The following is a 6,981-nucleotide window of genomic DNA, read 5'->3' on the forward strand; positions in this document are numbered from 1 at the left end:
CCAGCCCTCGAAATCCAAACTTGAATTTTTTTTTTTTTTAATGAACCCATCCAGAGGTGGGGGGTGGGTGGGTGCGTTTGGGAGGAGGAGGGTGGAGACGGGGTGGGGGGAGGCGAGCTTTGGGCTCATCTGCATCACAGATTAGGGTGCTTAGAGAAAAATCAACCATCCATGATTCATTACATGTTTCCTGCTGAGCCTCCGAGATGGCAACCGTCCTAGCAACAGGATCCTAGCAACAGCAACAACTCTCTGCCGCCGCGGCAGCCTATCACAAACTTTGATGCCTGATCAAAATTTAGCCAATGAAGAGGGGAGGACACGCGGAAAGCGTGATGATGCGTTTCCTCATGCTGCTGGCTAGACGGGGGTGTGTTCAGGGCTCTGAACTCTGTCGGTATCCTTCTGTATGTGTAAATCTAATATCCATTTGTATATTATGTGTATTTCTTATGTATTTAATGATTGTTTTTTAATATTTTTTTCTCTGTAGCAGAGAGGTCTACGTATTGGAGTCCAGGTACCTTTTTTCCTGACTTTCCAGGCTTTCATTTTTGTCTTTATTTTACACCTTTTAAACTTTCCCCACATCCATGGTATCCTTTTTTCAGCACAAACTTCTCATTTTGTCAACTTAACCCTCATCCTACCAACCTACAGTATATGCACACATTGGCTATAATGTTATATTGACATAAACTGACTCATGTAAACACATGAAATCTCAACTTTATTCTACACTGCCTGTTTATTCTCTTTACATTCTCAGATTCGGAAAAAAAGTAATATGATTTATTAATTTTATTGCTTAAATTGGATTTTATTTGAAACTCCATTAGATTATGTTTTATTTAAGTGTAGTCCATTAATGTATCTCTACAAGGAAAACCAGTTTTATTCCCTTTTAACCAGTGATGCACATTGAGTAACTAAATTTCTCACTTTTTCTCAAGAAGAACTTTCTGTACTTTTGTACGTCATCGTAAATGTATTCCTCCGCAGCCTAAATACCACATAATGATGATAGTGTTGATTTACAGCATATACTCCTCTCACATGTAAATGATCCAAAAGTGTGGGATGTTTGTTCGCCTGCTTCTCTGTAATCATACATCATTATTCAAAGAGCGCTCTGACCGTCATCTGATGTCAGATAGGCCTGATCTTCACTTCAAAGGGAGATGCTCTGTGCTGGTCCAAATGGTCTGATAATATTCAGTGAGATAATACTGTACATCACATTGATGTCTCTCTCCCCACTTTACAGTAATCTTGCTCTTTCCACTGTGCCGTGTACGGAGGCAGGGGGCTCATGTCCCTGCAAAAAATGTAGAAAAACACACAGGAAATGCTCAAAATGTGAGTACAGTATACAGTTTCACATTTTTTTCCAGCCCGGAGGGGATGACTAAAGAGTTACACAAACTTCAAGATGAATACCACCGAACAATAACTTTATATAAGTTTTTATTCTTCTCTAGAGTAAGAAATCCAAATTTATAAACTTTTGCAACCAGAAGCTTCCTGGGAACATTTTCAGTGATATTTGTCCGAACATGAAATTGGTGAAGTATTCAAAGTAAAAACCCTTAAAGATGATTAATTTATTGCGCAAGTAGCAATAAAGTATTTGCTTTTAGCGCTAACCTTTGTTTTGAAATCATGTTCAGGAGTAGAAAGAGTTACCAAATATTCTTGTTCTAGTCAATTAAAAATACTTGTTACGTCACAATGATAAGACTTAAAAAGTAGTACAAATTTAATTAAATTTGATTAATATTAAAATAGCCAGTTTGGCCAGTTTTCTTTCTTTCTTTCATTATTTTATTTTTTTTATCTATCTATTTATTTTTCATTCATTTATTTATTTTATCCGTTTTGTTTTTTTGTTTGTTTTTTCTCTCCATTTTGTTTTATCCATATTTCATTTTATTTTATTTTGTTATAAGAAAAGAAAAAAAAAGGAAAAAAATATATATATATAAAAGAAGAAAAAAAATAACTCCTCAACTGGCCTCCTCCTCCATCTCCTCTCTCCTCCCTCCAATGATTGCCTATGGATAGAAAAGGGCAAAAGCCCTGAGCTATCAACCAGGCTCATGAATTTACGATACGACTGGCTTCCTGACATCCAAATACAGTAACAAAAATCACTACTTTCCAGACATGGTGTGTTGTAAATGTGCTGCTTGTTTCAGAGGCGACTAAAAGTGATTCACACATTGTTGTCGCCTCATTTCTTCATCTCACTGAATGTATGTTTTCTTACAAGAGTGTGCTGATTGCACACAGCGGGCGAGGGACATTTTTGTCATCAAAGTGGCCTGTAGATTATTCCTCTATATTTTTGTCTCACAGTTTGATTCTACACTTTTTTTTGGCGGAGGGCTCGGCTCAATCAGCAGACTGTTGTTTTACTTGTAGATTGTCTGCAGTGAAACCCATCACAGATAATTTCTTCCCAAAATACCACCCAACAGTTGACTTTGCTGGCATAAAAGTAAAAGCAACACGAGCTGCATTTCGGGTATGATTTTTTGACTTGTTTTCTCATACCTTCAGCTGCAGGATTTCATTTTTGTGATGGCCTTGAGTGAAACGTTTGTGGAAATCCATCAAACAAAGGACTGATAGAGGTTGAACTAAAGAAGAAGAGGAGGTAGAGATGGCTGGGGGGGTCACATACAAGGACAGAACAATGTCATCACCAAACAGATGCTATCACAAAACCCCTAGGGAGACAAAAAGGTAGATACACCCAACACAACTGAAACTGAAAGCTGAAGAAGACACTCTGCAAGGAATATAAAAGATATAGGTGAGTGATAATTTAATTTACTGATCAACAACTATTGGATGGATTGCATTAAATTCAGTCGGCTTTGCCTTCTGGTCGCCCTCCTGATAGGCTTCGCTTGTCTTCTCTGCCATCAGGCTCTCCGCTTAGGGTTTCCTGCTCCTCTTCTGCCCTACCCCGACACCGTCCGACTGAGGTTTCCTGCTTTGCCCCTGCCCTGCCTCCAGGCCATCCGCCAGAGGTCCCTGGCTCCACGGGCCGTCACGTGCTTTTGATGTTGCCAGTAATCTGTGTTGGTCCCTATGTTTTGTGAACGAGTCCCAGATACTTTTTTTCTCACTTTTTTAGCGTATAGCCGACACTAGAGATTGGTCTGATGCTGACCGCACGTTACTGTTACAATGTGTTTTCACAGGTAAGGCACAGCAAGCGTACTCCGCGCTCAGTGTGGCTGAAAGTAAGATTCATGTATCGGTTAAGGCTGCAGTGTTAAGGGCCTATGAGTTGGTGCCTGAGGCATATCGCCAGAGGTTTAGGTATTGAGAGAAGTCTGGTAGGCAGACACATGTGGACGGAGAGGTAGGTAGTCTCTGTGGCGGTTTCTGATTCTCTCTTATCTGTTTCTAGCAGTGACCTGGTGGCAGAGCAGAGAGCTGACCCCTCTCTGAGCCAGCACGACATACTATACTATGACTTTTTTAAGACTTTTTTCGACATATTATACAAAGACTTTTTAAAACATACTATACTATGACTTTTTTACCACTTTTTTTTATAAGTTATAATGTTTCTTTTTACAACATACTATACCATCATTTTTGTATCTGTTTTTTCCACACACTATACTATGAAGTTTTTATCACTTTTTTTCGACATACTATACTTTGTCTTTTTTATCACTTTTTTCACCTACTTTACTATGACTTTTTTTTACATACTATACTATAACTTTTTTTTCGACATACTATAATATGACTGCTTTTAGTCATGCTAAACTATGACTTTTTGTATCACTTTTTTAATTGTACTTTAGTATGACTTTTGCATGACTTTTTTAGATATGCTATACTATGACTTTTTCTATTTTCTATACTTCAAAGAAGTCAAATTTACAAAGAAAGATTATAAGTGCTTAACATGTGAAATAGCTCATTGTGGTAGATATCTGGTTGGTATACTGAAGGTTGTGTGTTCGATCCTTATGTGGCACAGTCAGTTTTCCGGTCTAACTCCTAATGACGAAGTCAAATATACGAAGAGAACAGTCCTCACTGCGTGTGGCATTGGTGGCTTGGCTGCTTAGTTCTCGGTTCTGGCTGCGGCAGAGCAGGGTTCGATCCCCACCCTCACATCGATGCCCGGTGCCCGACAGTGGAGTGAGACGAGCGTCTCCTCCCAGGTTTGTGAAGAGATACAGCTGGCGGGTTATGCAACAGAAAACCAGAAATTTCTATATATTTGTATACGGTAAGATTAATAATAAGAGAAGGTCCCCATGTTGATGTTATACTCAATAACTGTGACCTAACCCTTCACCCTTACCAAAACCTAACCCTAGCCCTTCACCCTTACCAAACCCTAACCCTTGACCCTTGCCAAACCCTAACCTTTACTTGATCCTTACCTAACCCTAACCCTTATTTGATCCTTACCAAACCCTAACCCTAACCCTAACCCTTACTAAGCCCTAACCCTAACCCTAGACCCTTACCAAACCCTAACCCTTATTTGACCCTTACTAAACCCTAACCCTTACTAAGCCCTAACCCTACACTACAATGAGCTATTTCACATGTTACATACTAATAATGTTTCTTTGTAAAAACTTCTTCATTCAGGTAGAAAAAAATCATGAAAAAAGTGACTATGTACTATACTATAATTTTTATTTTTTACTATTTTCGACATACTAAAATCTAAAATCTTAGTAAAATCTATGACTTTTACTAAGATACTATACTATGATTATTTTTAACATTGTACACTATGACTTTTGTATGAGTTTACTTTCTGTAATATAAAACATATAAAACATCTAAAAGCAAAAATCCTATGAGATAGGGGACTCTGGGACAAAATCTTTGTCCCGTGGTCAAATTTACGTCAGTTTAGAGGTCCTTGACAGGAAAAGTTTGGGAACTACTGTGTTAACTTTTGTTTCACAGTTACTCTTTTGACATTTAAAGAAAATACTTCACGCTATACTACTGTGTGGAAAGCCATTATTGTAGGTGGGGGTGCATATCTCTCTACTCCCTTCACCAGTTAACCAAAGGACACTTGCTATGATGTTTCCTCTCTCCTAATCTGCTGAGTGCACTCTTGGAAAAATATCAGTCCAATTTAGCCCCACCTAAATCCCTGTCTGACAGCTGTTGCAAGATAAAGCACACCCAGGTGGCTTTTTGTTTCGCTTCATGTGTCCTGTTTCTACCTCTTTTCAATGTCGTTAGCTAAATCATGCTGTAAAATTGTTTTAAAAAATCTTCTTGCATCAAGCTTCTTTGACCCAAGCTGTTTTTATTTACTTAAAGTCTTAAATCCTTGAGCTCAACAAAAGCTCTAACGAGCGGATGAGTAACAAATTCTCTCTGCAGTGACGACTGTTTAAAGCGAAAAAGTGAAAAAACATCTGCGTTTTAGGGCTTGTTTGATTTAATCCAATCACAAGCAGTTGTAAATGCAATTACATTTATTAATTTCAACAGCACTACACATTTGTTGCGGTCATGACCTCCTGTTTGAACGGCCGCAGCCCTTTTTTATTACAATAACAATAAAGACGCTATCCACGTTGATCTGGCTGAACAATAAGCCACTTCTCTGCTTTTTGCATGATATGAATAAAACATGTATGATGCAATTTGTGACCCCGTAGATGACAAATTGTGTGCTATAATCAAACAGTTGCCTCAAAACAGCCTACATTGTTTATTTGGGGCATTTTATGTTGTTGTTTTTTGTATACAATACACATATTTGACTTTTTTGTCATGCTGGGATACTGGTTTATTGCTGAGTTTTGCACATTGTGTAGATTTTAATTATGTGTTGGTATAGTGTATTTACCTGATTTTACAGATCCTATGATTTAGAATTGAGTTATTATTACACTTGTTTTTTCTACTCCTCTTTTTGATTACAATATCTATTTTGTCCTTTGATACATAAATTATTTTGAACATTATTATATTATTATAATTATATAAAACAAACAGGGTTGTGTCTTTCATTTTACGCTCGTTCTACTGAGTGTAGATACTTAAATTTAACATCATTTCTCTCCATGAGGTGATGGGTGTCGATATGTGCTCTGCTTCGTTCGGGTGCAATTGGGTGATTTTTCTTTTAAAAGGAGGCAGACAGTGTTTGACAGGGAGTTTGACAGTGAGCTGTCGCTGTGCTCTTCGCTCCTCAGGAGGTAGATGTCCTCAGAGCGGAAGTCAATAGGAGGATTTCACAGTTGGGTTTTTTTTTTCACCCAGTCAGAAACAGTTGTGTAATGACTTCGGGAGGAGGAGGGCTGTAAAAAGTAAGGCGATAGAGGGAGATGGGCCACTGCCTCGACACTGTTTAATTAAACCCTTAGAGACTAGCTGCATGGGAACAAGGGCCAAATGAGTTGCTGGGTCATGTGCATTCGTTCTGCCACATGAATAATACAAAACACTGCAGGCTCATTCAAAATAATCTGAGAATACTGCTCCTTCCAGGGCTCTGCCCATGTGACAGGAAAATCCAAAGTGTTTTGTCCCTGCTTCTATTCAATTACTGTGCTTCGGAGACTAGTTGGCACAGAACATATATACGGTAGGAAAGAGACACTGCAGCTCAGGTGACTTGGCAACGGAAACAAAGAAGAAATACATGTTGATTAAGAGTTGACAGTGTTTGATGATTATGTGTTTTTGCACTTGATTAAAGAGTTGATGTGTATGTGTGTGAGGTGTTGTTGATGCTGTAGCAAGGGAGCAGTTTGATTAAAGCTGCTCTAATCAATGTGTAATGTGAAAGGGGTCGCTCATAGTGACAAATCCACAGAGAATTATAACAAGACTATTCAAGCTATTTTAGTGTCTTTCAGCTCATGGAGTTTTATGGTCAGCAACGTTGTTGGTTCACTCTCACTGCTCTTATCAGTCTTTGATTGTCCTCTACTCTACCTGATCAGCACCAAACAGCAG

The sequence above is a fragment of the Sebastes fasciatus genome, chromosome 21 (assembly GCF_043250625.1).
Source record: "Sebastes fasciatus isolate fSebFas1 chromosome 21, fSebFas1.pri, whole genome shotgun sequence".
NCBI classification, from domain to species: Eukaryota; Metazoa; Chordata; class Actinopteri; order Perciformes; family Sebastidae; genus Sebastes; species Sebastes fasciatus.